The sequence below is a fragment of the Paramisgurnus dabryanus genome, chromosome 22, assembly GCF_030506205.2.
Source record: "Paramisgurnus dabryanus chromosome 22, PD_genome_1.1, whole genome shotgun sequence".
In the NCBI taxonomy this organism is placed as follows: Eukaryota; Metazoa; Chordata; class Actinopteri; order Cypriniformes; family Cobitidae; genus Paramisgurnus; species Paramisgurnus dabryanus.
In genome coordinates this window covers 21,849,732-21,863,290 of record NC_133358.1, presented here as the reverse complement: position 1 = coordinate 21,863,290, position 13,559 = coordinate 21,849,732, and the positions used below count along the sequence as shown (strand labels likewise).

At 37.1% G+C, this 13,559-nt stretch overlaps 1 protein-coding gene and 1 long non-coding RNA gene across 2 annotated transcripts in view; both read left to right on the top strand.

Annotated features, from left to right (window-relative positions):
• The window catches only part of pign (phosphatidylinositol glycan anchor biosynthesis, class N), a 277,518-nt gene that overhangs the window by 162,471 nt on the left and 101,488 nt on the right, over nucleotides 1-13,559 (top strand). The window lies entirely within an intron of this gene.
• The window catches only part of LOC135740550 (uncharacterized), a 68,681-nt gene that overhangs the window by 37,915 nt on the left and 17,207 nt on the right, over nucleotides 1-13,559 (top strand). Inside the window, exon 2 of the long non-coding RNA XR_010529202.2 lies at nucleotides 2,054-2,164. This is a non-coding gene — a long non-coding RNA (uncharacterized lncRNA). The remainder of the gene's footprint in view (nucleotides 1-2,053; nucleotides 2,165-13,559) is intronic.

Genomic DNA, 13,559 nt, shown 5'->3' with positions numbered 1-13,559 from the left:
GATGATTCTGTGTATCGCTGTGCAGCACTCTTAGCAACCAACTGTAGCAATGTAAACATATTTGAAACATTCGCTGCGTTCGAAACCGCTTACTATAGGCCTATATATAGTTGCTGAAAAGCAGTAGGTGAGGTGAAGTAGTGTTTCATGATAATTCATAGTATTTGAAAAACATAGGGCGAAAAGTACCCGCATGACCTACTACTTCCAGCAAGATCCTTAAGGGTTCATTTGATGAGTACTTTACTATCCTGTGAGCCCCCAGCATAGAAGTTATCCAACTTTAAAGAAAAAGAGGCATTGTTTTATCCAAAAATGTCTGTAAGCAGTAACACGGTTCTGTTAAAATGCAAATAAATATATTAAACAGCTGCACCTGGTGTAGGGATGGGCAATATAAACGATATGCAATATAAACGATAGAAAATTGGCATACGATAGAGATTTTAAATCTATTGCACTATCGCGATAATGCGTGTTGATGACACAATCTACCCGCGAACTTTAGAGCCACGAGCTGCAGCCGAATAAACATGGATGAAAGCGTCAGCGAAACATCGGAACTCGTGAAAAAGACCGATGCAACATCTATTATTTGGATTTAAGCCATAAGTTACATAAGTTAACTGCTGCTCCACACGCAAAATTGGCATTATGGTCTAGTAATTGTGAAACATGCAGTATAGTATATACTGTGTATCAGGCAAAAGTTCCAGCTAAGAGAGGTAACAAGACTAATCTGGCTTTTGTAAGGGTCTATATAACCTGTTCTGAAACGAGTCTATTGAAATTATTATATCGCAATACATATCGCTATCGCAAGAGGCTGCAATGTATAACGCAATATGGATTTTAGGCCATATCGCCCATCCCTAACCTGGTGGTTAAATTGCGCTTGTTAAACGTCATTCCAGTTAATGACTAACTTGTTGACGGTGTATGTCATGTGATGTATTAACATTTGTAGTTGTTTTATGTCCGAATTCATTCATACTATCCATATTCATATACAGTACTGTTTTAATGGTCGATGAGTAGGTACTTCATCTAACTCAGTACGTACGTCACAGTTTTCAGGCTCAGGGATTTTGTTGCGGTTCACAGTCAGTCAGGGACAATTTTCCAGCGGAAGGAAGGATTTTAGTGATTTTTGCTTTGTTATTTGTATTGTGTGGTAACCACAAATATATTTAAAGGGATAGTTCACCCAAAAATTAAAATAATGTCATTAAGAACTCACCCTCATGTCGTTCAAACTCGTAAGACCTCCGTTCATCTTCGGAACACAGTTTAAGATGTTTTATATTTAGTCGAGAGCTTGCTGACCCTTCATTGAAAATGTATGTACGATATACTGTCCATGTCCAGAAAGGCTTTCACACGTGAATGAAGCGAGTAATCTCAAATGTTCAAGTGTCCAACTACGCGCGAATAGCGTGTTTTTGCTGCCTCTACCGCGGCTGGTGTAAACGCAGCATGAGGGAGACGCATGCTGTATGTTTGAAAAAAACGCTTTGCAAACATGTCTGAGGATAACGCGTCAGCAGCGTCACAGTTCACAACAGAACCGATAGAGAAGAAAATGCTGAATAAAGTCATAATTTTTGTTATTTTTGGACCAAAATGTATTTTCCATGCTTTAACGCTGGCTATCTTCTTAAGATGTAATGTGAGGAATATAATTTCCGAGCTTCTACTCGTTTATTATCACCATTTATTTATATCACCGTTTTAAGCTATATTATCTTCAAGCTTTTTTGGTAGTTTTGCAGCACACTGTGAGTGTATATTAGTATTTTATTGTTTGCTTAAGGCATCTGAGCTTTTGGTCACATTTAACCTCTTAACAACTCCTGTAGATACAGTAGCTGTGTGTAACTGAAAACGATAACTTTGGCGTAGCACGCGCAATGCTTTACTATTTGGGCTACAGAAATCTTCCTTACTGCCCCTGCATATTTATGGTTTCCTAATTACTGTTTGTTCAAATGTTTTATTATTTTATAGGCTGTTTGATCAAGCCTCAAATAATAAACGTAATTCGCTGTTACAGGTATGCCGGCTGCTATCTAAAGGCGTGGTTTATTCTGCCATTTCACAGAGCCATTTCTCCTTCTGACCTACAGAAGCCATTTCCTACGCTGTCTGCCTCCTGTAATTGAAGGTACTTGTGGTGATTTCACACAATCAGTGTCTCATATTCAATGGGATGAAAGTGATTCAAAGATGGGAGACCTATTTGAAAAGCTTCATAGGAAATAGTCAATTATCTATACAATAGGTTACTAATACCTGTCTCCTATTCTTGTGCGCTGCCTATTTCCACATTATAGATTTATGGCATATTTTCAATCTATAGAAGCTGAATCTGCACTGATCTGACTGAAGCCCTCATCTTTTAAATCTTTTATAATGAAAATAAAGAAAATGTCTTGATTTCCATCCTGGGCTCTTTGTGGTCTGATAGCACAAATGGTATAGATAACCTCTGCTGATGTGGTATCAATAAAACTCCACAATCTGCCTGAAAGGAAGCGTTTTAGGATAGCTGGAGAAAAAGCAGAGCTAGAAGTTTAAAGCCTAGAGGAATTTAGTATCTCAGTTATTTTTAGCTAATTAAATGACATATAATAGAAATAATAGAAATAATAATATACACTGTAAAAAATAAATTGTTGGCTCAATGAATTATTTTTTAGTAACTAGTTCCACAGAAATTTTACGTTCACTCAATTTCTGTCTCCAAAGTGTTACCTGGATTGATGTTTTTTAGTTGACCCAAACTTGACTCAAATATAAAAAAGTATGTTTGCTCAACTAGCTTTATAGTTCATTCAACTAAAATGTTTTAATCAGTTGAATCTTAAAAAACTTACAGCAAATACTCTGTCAATTAAAATTTAAGTATTCACTCAATGTTTTGTGTGTTACTTCAATTAATATTTATTATTTGGGATTTTTTATAACATTTTAAAATTATTTATCAAATAATTTATGCTGGTGTTGTTAACAAAATAATTAACTTCAGTCACATGAAAACAAAAGCTTTTTATTCACTTATTCACTTATCATACAGACTGAACATACAGAATTAAGTCTTCTCTAAATAGAAGGCATAAAACAGTCCAAAAGCACTCCAAAGTCAGTCAAAACATCTCCAGGGCCATTTGGGAGACTTTCTTCAGCCCTCTGGTCTGCCTCCACATCATCACCGCTCTGGTTTGATAAACAGAGGAATATAAACACACACACATAAATAACATGTTTAATATAATAAAGCTTGATTGTGAAATACTTTATTCCCTAAAATAACGTTAGGCCAAATTTCCCTCAGACATCACACATAATTAAACACTATTGGGTGGTTTTCTCGGACAGGGCTTATCACTGACTAAAATAACTGACATCACTTAACATATGAGTAACGTACTATTGTTTTGTCTCAAAATGCACGCCAGTATTGTATTTTATAAGGTTTGTTTGTAAAAATGTCCCAATTATAATAAAGACCGAGTTCTAAACCCTGTCCGGTAACTGTTAAACCACCTATATCCAGGCTATCTTTACTAAAATAGCTCCACTTTACTTCGGACACATAACATAACACACGTTTAAATATATCTTAACAAAAATATCATTACAAAAATGTCGAGTATTTGCGTCTTAGCCGATTAAGCCGATTAATTAATTAGTCTAAAATTAACATTTACAACCACTTACCTGACGTGAACTTGAGGAAACGGCTGATGACGATGACTTGTGTCCTGTGAATCAGTAAGTGATTCCAGCTGTTGCGTGCGGATTGATCTCAGATGAAATGACCTGTGATACAGATCCTTCCGAATTTAAGAGATTTTAAATTAAAAACTCACGCACATACTGTACATACACAAACGCGCGCGCACACGGGTACACACACGGGTATATTTAGAAGTTTTATTTAAGATTGTTATGATATTGGGACTATTTCTCCATCCGCTCTTTCAGCTCTGAAGTTCAAATTCGCATGCTGTCCGGTTATAACAAATGTAAAAGATATTAAACATCACTCAACAGCGATATCAATTAAGTGCAATCCTAAAATATGATTTAAAACATAACCCTTTCATTGTTAAGTATGAGAAATTTAAATGAATGAAATCACGTTTAAACGCCACAGAGATATCAGAGCCAGCAGTCGATTTCTGATGCGCTTGCCGAGGCGAGGCTGCGCTGGGCGGGGTGTGAGCGCTTAAGCGCCGGTGATTTTCTGGAGCTCTTCTGGAGCTCATCTCCGTCCGAAAGTGTCCGAGCAAACTTTTAAATAGACGCTATCTTTATTAACCGACCGCATATTTAAACTTTAAGCACATACATTCACGCCTGAACAACTCTTACAATTACATTTTGTGACCAAATAACAGTAATATTATGAGCATTTTGCTGTCAGGAAACAAAACTGTCATAAGTCCACATATTTACCTGATTTGTCTTAATTAGTTCAGTCAACATAGCCATTCTGAATGTTGACTGGATTTGAAAATAACCATTCATATAATGTTTTAAACACAGATTTATCTAGACTTAAAATAATATGTCTTCTCAACTAGCTCAAACAAAAAAATTGGTTTAACTTATATTTTTGCCCGTCCAACATTTCATTAATTGGATTTTTTACAGTGTAGTCATGTAATTACCCTTATGTCAGTCCGAAACTGTATTTCTTTAGTAAGAGAAACTACACTTTGAAGAATGCAATAGTCACTTTCAATCACTGGCATTATTATGCTTCACGTTTTCCGAAATTATACTTTGGGTGAGAAACAAATTAAATTTGAAAGTTGTTTTTCATTGCTAATCTTGTAACGATTTGCTAGGGTCAAAAGTCAAGAGATTTTGATGTAAACTTGCACATTTATTCTTTCACAACCAAATTATCTGTCCAATGCTATCCATATTCCTTTTACAGTTCTTACTGTGAGTCAACAATTGCCCATTTTTTTCCATTTTTAATTCTCCAAAGGAATTTTGGGATAAACATCCAAGACAGAGTTCATCCGTAAATGAAACCTAACTGGAAACTCTAATAAATCTCCTGAGCTATGAAAGAGCAACCTCTGAGCAATAAAAACTTTCCTCCGGGAATCCATTAATTGCTTCATTTGCACACGACAACATACGAGAAGGGGGGATTTTGAAGCTTCAGGATATTATTCACAACAGAGTTATTTTGATGAATCGCCTCTGATGCTGTTGGAGCTCTGGAATCTGCCTTGGGAAGCGCTGGGATCATGGGGCTGAGGTTTTGAAGCGTAAACCCCTTTTTGAAATTCTGTTATTGGCTGCTATTGGTTTCGCACTAGAAAACAGCAGATACCTTATTCGAACATACGGTATAGGTGGCATATCTTAGCCCAAGCTGCTACAAACAGGTCTATGAAAGACAGTTTTGTCTTTTAATATGACAACATTTTGTTTTCGTTTCTTTTTTGGTGGAAGTCTCCTTTCTCATATAAAGGGTCTACTGGGAAATTAAGTGTTATAATGAAAAGCTCTTCTCTCCATGGATAATATTAGCACAGCGTAACACTTTAAATTATTCACATCAAAAACTCATTGTTTGTTACTTGACAGTGGTGGAGAGGATGACGGCGGTCTGATGAATTATACATCAGGCAGAAAGCGTTTCTGAATGAATCATTGAAATGGGCTGTTTAAAATCTAACCGTGTATTTTGTTGCGGTATGTCGTGTTTGTTGTGTGGCGGTGGAGTTTTGTATCACCTTGCTGTGATATGATGTTATTCACATCTAAGCAGGCGACCTCAGATGCTAAAGAATATGTTCACACTTATGAATTTGGGTTTGAAGTGCGCAGATGAATTTAAAATAATAATATGAATAAAATAATGTGAGATAAACAAATAGCTGTATGTGTCGGTGTTGCATCATTGATTTATGTTGAAGCAACAGAAAGATTACATCATTAATGCTATGTTATAAGGAGAAGATCTTGGTTTTGTTACTTCTAGATCGATTCAAGGTTTATATTGATGAAACTGGCCACAAAAGTGCTTAAAGTATTTCAACCAAAACACAAACATTAAAGCTTAGCCAGTATATTAGGAAGTAATGTCGGCCCACCATAAGTTGTACAAGTATATTTAAAGAGTTTGGTTTCAAAACACAATAAATGCATTTTTATTAATTTTGGTAAAAACCTGTTTTCTATACCAAGAAAGTGACAAGATGAAAACCACATTTTCTATTACAAACTTTCACATAGCATCTTTAGGTTATAATAACATAAAAATTCTAATCCATAATTAGATTTTTAAAGATTTATTATAAAAACTGATTACAATTTTTTTTTTCAAAATGCTATAAATCTATCGAATCCATATATAAATGTGCATTCATCTTTGCCATGTTATATTCATTTAGTTGACTAGTGGTATACACCGATTAAAAAAAAAAAACATTAATGGCATTAATCAAAACACTTACTTTGTCATATTAAGAACACTGTTATTGCTTCTGTCATCCTTGGGATGTCGCTGAACTTTTTTTGACAGCGATCAGCTGTTAAATGTTTTGGTCCTGCTTGATTTTTGTTGACTTCGAGTAAAATAATGGAAAGTGTTCATAAGATCCCCTGGAGTCAGTGTGTTAGCATGACAGAAGCTTGATGCTGTCGTGTGAGAACAAGCAACAGCCGGCATTTTTCCTTTGTCCGAGTTACTCTCACAAAAATTATTCGTTTTTGATGACTTACGTTTCTTCCTCGCCACAGAAAACCACCACAGGTTTATCAATTCCATCAAAATTATTATTTAGTTTTTGGTTTTTTGTTGATCATGAAGTACATAGTAGATGAGGAAAACTAGGATTCCGTGTGTATTCGGCGCGCCGTCTTTATTGTTTACAATGCGTGGAATGGTGCGATTTGTTGAGCAGATTTATTGCATTTTGCAGAGAAGGAGGACTGCCGTTTGTTGTGGCTTGGAAAAACGGGAGAAAAGCTAACAGAATAACACAGCCGATATTGGATTTTGCGTAAAATTAAGAATTTACTTTTTAATACTGACCTAATACAATACTGATTTTGGCGCTAACTATTTTTTTAAATGGCGCTTATCACGTTTTGGAACCAAACTCTTTATTTGTAGCAATAGCAAAAAATACATTGTATGGGTCAAAATATCAAAAAAGATATTAAGTAAAGATAATGTTCCATCAAGAAATTTTTGTAAATTGTCTACCGTAAATATATCAGAAATGTATTCATCATTAGTAATATATGTTGCTAAGGAGGACTTAATTTGCAATTTTCTCAATTGAGATTTTTTGAGAAGTCAGATTCCAGATTTTCAAATAGTTGTATCTCAGCCAAATATTGTCCTATAGTAACAAACCACGTACAAATAGATTTTAATAAAGCTTATTTACTATATTATTCAGCTTTCGTATGATGTATAAATCCCATTTTTTTTTTACAAAAAATGACACTTATGACTGGTTTTGTGGTCCAGGGCCACAAATCTTTATTAATTGTCATTGGAATTTTTTTATTGGTCAGTTCATATGAAATAGATATTATTTTTTATAATATTACTTATATTATTAACATTTGATGTCATATTTTTAGATGTTATGTGATATTTAAATGTTCATTCAATAATATATAGATCCCTGACCCACAAATAAATTCCTTAAAAAATTTAATTTTGACATTTACACTTATAAAATATTCATGTTCAAAAAAGGGTAGTAATGCCATAGAAGAACCTTTATTGGTTCCCTGAAGAACGTTTTAGTCATAAGTTCCTAAAAGAACTTTTCCACCACAAAGAACTTTTTGTGCAACAGATGTTATGTGGATGTTGAAGGCTCTTTATAGAACCATACAGCCTGACAAAAAGCCTTTTATTTTTGTGCATTTGGCAGATGTTTTTATCCAAAGTGTCTAACAGTACAGTGCATTCAAGGTACTGTATATGTTTTATCAGTATGTGTGTTCCTCGAGAATCAAACCCATGACCTTTGCATTGCCTGGTGAACTACAATTCAATATGCAGCAATTTTTATAACACACATTGTAATGTTTTCCATCTCAGAATAGAGGATGACAATTTCACCAACATTTATTAAAATATGTTCCAAACTGATGAGTTAACCCTATGTTTCACATTGATGGTGATAGTGGTGAAACAGGAAGTGATGTTTCGTTTCTGCATCACTGATATGAAAGGCGTAAGCACAGGAAGCAAACATAACGGAATTGCAACAACAGTAACAAATGAATGCTCCATTAGTTTCACTTAAAAATGTATTATGTTTAAAACTTTATGAAGCAGGATGGTAATTACTGTTCTCTCAAACTGTGGTTTGGGCTGCTTTCCGCAAAGTGTGTTAATTAATTTGTTGTGTTAAGTTGTTTTATGTTAATCTCTGATTGTGAAATTACCACCAAGAGTATCACTTTAACTAAATGGAAAAAAATGAAAAATGCATTAAGAAACACATGTGGTTACTGCAGGGTGATTAAGTTTAGGGCAGTGATTCACTAAATATTTAACAGCTTTGCCTGGTACAAAGTATATCATGAATTATAGATTAGGAGAATTAGAATATCTTGATGTAGAACACTGTTTAAAGAATTAACCTACATTTGGGAGGAGCAATTACCATTGTAATAAATGATTTTGCAGTGAAGACGGGGCTTCCATTCTTTATTCTTAATTAATTTCTCCATATTATCACAAAAGGAGTGATTCTCTTCCCTCATTAGTCTATGCCACTTTTGGGGTCTTTTGTTTTTGATAAATGGGAGACCGCCGTAAAAAGTATGGTCGGCGCACAAATCTCTCTTCCCGCTCTACCAAACGCTCATATTACGGCTAATATGTTTAAATTTTAACTTGTATTAATATCACAAACATAATTTATTAAAATAGTTCAATAGAACCAATGGCAAAGACTGGGGATGCATGCGGTGCATTTACATTTTGTCGGGCGATCTTGGCCTCCGCTTTGTGACTGTCCGTAATGGGGGCTGTATTTAAATGAAGGTCATTCCCCTGTGGCAAAGAAGGGATGGTGGGGGATCATCCTAAGCAAACGCTCTGTCCAGAAGACCCTTGCTTAAAGGATAACAGTCTGGCCCTGTTTGGTATATGAATAGAGCAAGCTAATTGGCTTTCCATAGATGCAGGTTGAATCTGACCCAGACGCTCTTTGTAATGGGGCCTCTCTCTCTCTCTCTCTCTCTCTCTCTCTCTCTCTCTCTCACCCCTGCACCCTGGCCTCTGGATGAGTGCTGCACCCCTGATGTACCACCAGCTATATCTGCCATCTGGGCCTGTTTAGCTGGAGATAATATTTAACTAGAAAGTGATGTTTCAGACAGACCACAATTAAGTTGACAAGGGGGGGGTGGTCTGCACCATCCAAAATAAGACCTTTTCAAACCCCCAAAAATGTAGATGCAAATTTACCATCCTAAATAAGCGATTGTGATTATACGTACAGTAAATCTAGCCTTTACGAGGTTATGGTTGGTACAGCAGTTCACCATTTCATGATGCTACGCAAATCTGACAGTAAGATGGGATGTTCGTTATGCTGTCGTGTAAAAGCTAAAACATCAAATCAAAGCTTTATCAAGCATCCTGTTTTGGAGCTATTATACTTATAAATATAAATATATAGATGCGTCATTCACCCAAACAGTATGTGATGGCAAACAATGGGGTCAACATTGATATCAAACATCATCCCATCATTCCGATTTCCTTAGAGATATTGAGGTGTACTGCATCAGTAGCAAAACAGCACAAATGCCTTACAAATATGACACAGAGCATCAACATTTGGATGAAGCTCATTTAAATTCTTGTTTGCTGAGCCCTGCGTGGCATGCGCCGTGATAGGGAGCCGTTTGGCGGTATAATTATAAAACTGTCAAATATGTGTCTCATGTACAGCCTCTGTGTCACTGGCGTATGTTTCTGGGCCGAGTTTCATTATCTCCCCTGGGTCATTATGATAGCGCTCTTGTATTAGCAGTTAAGCATCTTAACATAGTGTAAAGAGAAACAACACGACCAATCCAGCTCCTTTTTGTTGCCGATAATCTATGGACACATCATGGGATGTCAGAGCGGTTCGAGCAGTTCATCTGTGGTGCTTTTAAAGATTCATGAGTAAGCAAATATGTATTCAGAGCTGCCATTCTAAAGATTGAGGCTAGTGCATTATGGGTAAAGGACATATTTTTGAACAGGGGTGTTGGTGAGCATGGGTGTTGATACAAATAACTTGAGGCACACATCTTTCATATACACTTGACTCTTCTTTAACCCTTAACTTTCCACTGTTTAAGTTTGCGCACGATTTACTATTTATATACAGTACGTACTGTATGTAGAAAATAATTTTCTTTACCATTTGTGTTAAATGCACCATAACTTTGGATAATCAATTAATAAATAAATGATTCAAATCAACGAATACATTTTATTCCTTAAACATATGCCAAACTGCCTGCAAAAGCTTTGAAATTAATATATCAAACTTTAAAGTCAAACACTAAAAGTTTTTCACATGCACTGTTATTTTTTTCCCATAGAATATGTACTTTAGTTTTGAAATGTCCTTTTGATAAGCAGTTTTCAAAAGACTGTTTGCGCATCGTGCCTTACAGTCAGGTGGTCTTCGTGGGTTTGTGCAATCCCCCGTTTCCATTATTTATTGATGGCTTCTCTATACTTATTTGATTTATTTTTTTATTTGCAGGGCAGTAGGTGCAAATGGCAGGGACGTTAGATCCTATTTTAGACGCGAGGTGTGAACCAGGTAACCTCTCGGAGCGTGCGTCCAGCTGACCACCCGCCATGCTTTGTTTCTGTTTGACCTTTGGTCAAATGCCGTGCTGAAGCCTGCCAACCTTTTATGTGAAATGTGTAGCATATATCGTCACATTCTCAGAAAACTGATTTCTTTGCGTGGAAGTCCCCTGAAGGCTTATTAAACCCATGAAGAAAGGAAATGAATAAATTCTCAATGTGTTCCTTAGTTGAATGATAATATTGAATGAATGGTATATTTCTTTAAAGGAATAAAGGGAAGGATACTTGAATATCATTATAGTTCAATGTGGAATCCTTTGACACCAGTGAACATCTCCAGCTAAGGCAATCTCAGAGGCCACACCAGCGGGGTGGAAAACACTACCGTTTGATGTTTTCAATCATTTTCCAGCCTTTGTGTCTCTCAGTCGGTCCCTGCAGGTTGACTCTCTCTGAATAACACGTTTTTCACTTTTTGAAAAAAACTTCATTTGAAAAGAAAGCCCGCTGTTGAGTCTCTGCATGTTTACTTTCATTAGCTTTGGTCCTCTGTCCCTACAGAGAGTCACATGGTTTCACCTCTGTTGCCCAAGTGATGGAGCGGAGGAGAGGCCAATCGTTTGCCTTAAACTGCGGCGAAGCCCGGATAGCCGGGATCGTGTGATGTTCTGCCGCGTTGCACCGCATGACGGCATTTGGAGACGGCGACTGGACGGCCAGCGGGCAGATCCTTGCCTACAGCCGAAAAACAGACTCTCATTTATGAGCTAACAGCTAATCCAAGCCCCCATAAACACACCCTTGGTTATGTTGTGGCATGGACAGGCAAGACCGAAGGATGATCCCGACCAGTAGGAAGGGAAACAAGGGCAGCTGATATTCCTATAACCTTTCGACCCTCAGGGGTGTCCCGCAGGGTATGATTGATGCCGTCATATCCAAACAAATGCAAGCTGACAGTTTTGGGACGATTAGTGCATTTCGGCAGCGGTGGAAAAGTGCATTACGTGTCTGAAACCTTCCTATCCAGATAGCATTAGAAATATAATGATGATTTGTGTGCAGCGCTGCAACAGAAGCGCACTTATTGCACGTAAGTGTTATAATTGGAAGTTTATTGCATTACCGGGCTGCGCAGTGTTACTTCCTGCTATTTGTCTAATGCATCCTTAAGAATAGTAATCTAATAAAAATCATTAGTTTTTCCAGGGCTTTTAGACACACTGCGAATGATTTAAAGGAAAGTCATTTACAAAATGCGCCTAGCGTGAATTAATACTTTACCTTGTAAAAAAATACACGCACGGAAAAATGCGCTATTGAACAATGCAATTTCATAACAAAGCACGTACATGCTTTCAAGATTGCCATAAGCTTGGATCATCTTTGATAAGTGGCTCCACTCAAACCTAAATGTGTTTTTGTTCCACGCCGTTTTGCTTAATATTCATTTGAGTTACAAGGCTTCTTTATTAGATTTATCATCAAGGCTATTTTCCCGGCCGCATTTTTCATGCAAAGCGTGTTTGGGGCAGTCAACCTGTGACCTCAGACGGATTCGTAGGGTGCATCCATCGCATTGTGTGTGCGAGCGTAGCCTTTAAGCACTGGAAAGTAAATACAAATCTTTCTTTTCTTTTTCTCTATGCATGTGAATGGAGACCCAGCGGTGGTCTAATGCTACACTTCTGGCTTAGAAGTGACAAGTTGGAGAAATGCCTGATTGTGGTGTGATATGATGGCCAGTGGCTTCTGTGTGTGAGGGTCTCAAAAACACACCCCACCCTCCCTACACACACACACACACTCATAACCGTAGCCTGTCCTGTCTCCCCAGGGAAAGAATGGACTGTCTTGCGCTTACCATCCATATGTAGAAGTGAATAAAATAAAAAAAAGATATGCAAGGGACAGCCCATGCTTTAAATGATCCTAGCAAAAGCCATGAACTGACAGTGAGTCCCTACATTTTTTATTTCATCAACAAAAAAGCCATTGTCAGTGAGAGATTTTTTTACTCTTATTTTTTTTTGAGACTAATATGATTTGATGAGCGGATCTGCGTGTCCATTTTTGGCTGAGCTGCATGGCACATCGAGCACGCAGGTACTGGTGGCGTTAGTCAATATAATGTAATTCGGGTAATGTCTGTTAATTCATATAAATCTTTTGTTGCGGGTGTTTGGCCTCCCCTGCCAGGGGTGACCAATAGCTGCCCTCTGAACTGCTTCTGTCAAGCTATGTAATTGAGTGCTTCCTTAATTTATGAGGCAGCTTCCTCCATTAACAACAAAATCTCGGGAATTAAAGAAGAAACGGACCTTCGCTCGCCCGCACTGAGCAGCGGCCGGATAACCAACAAACTGTGATAAATGACTGAGCCCATCCTCCAGCCTTGACTTTGAAAAATACCATCTCTGAATATCAGGTCAGACTCTGACAACAATTAAAAAGAAAAGAATAAGAATTGACGCTTTTTTCTGCAGTTTTCCTCTGTAAGTTGCCATAAAAAAACGTGATGATCTGTCGACAGGATGTGCATATGCAAAGGAAAGCAATCATAGTTGCCCTCTGACTGATCATATCATTAAACTGCTAATTTTGCAGTATGAGGCACAGGGGAGCTGTTTCTGCCATTAGCCTATACTGTCTCTTCTGTACTTTAAATCTTGTGCTAAACATACAGTAGAGTCTATTCACAGCTTTCAATATAGTAGTGTGTACTACATTT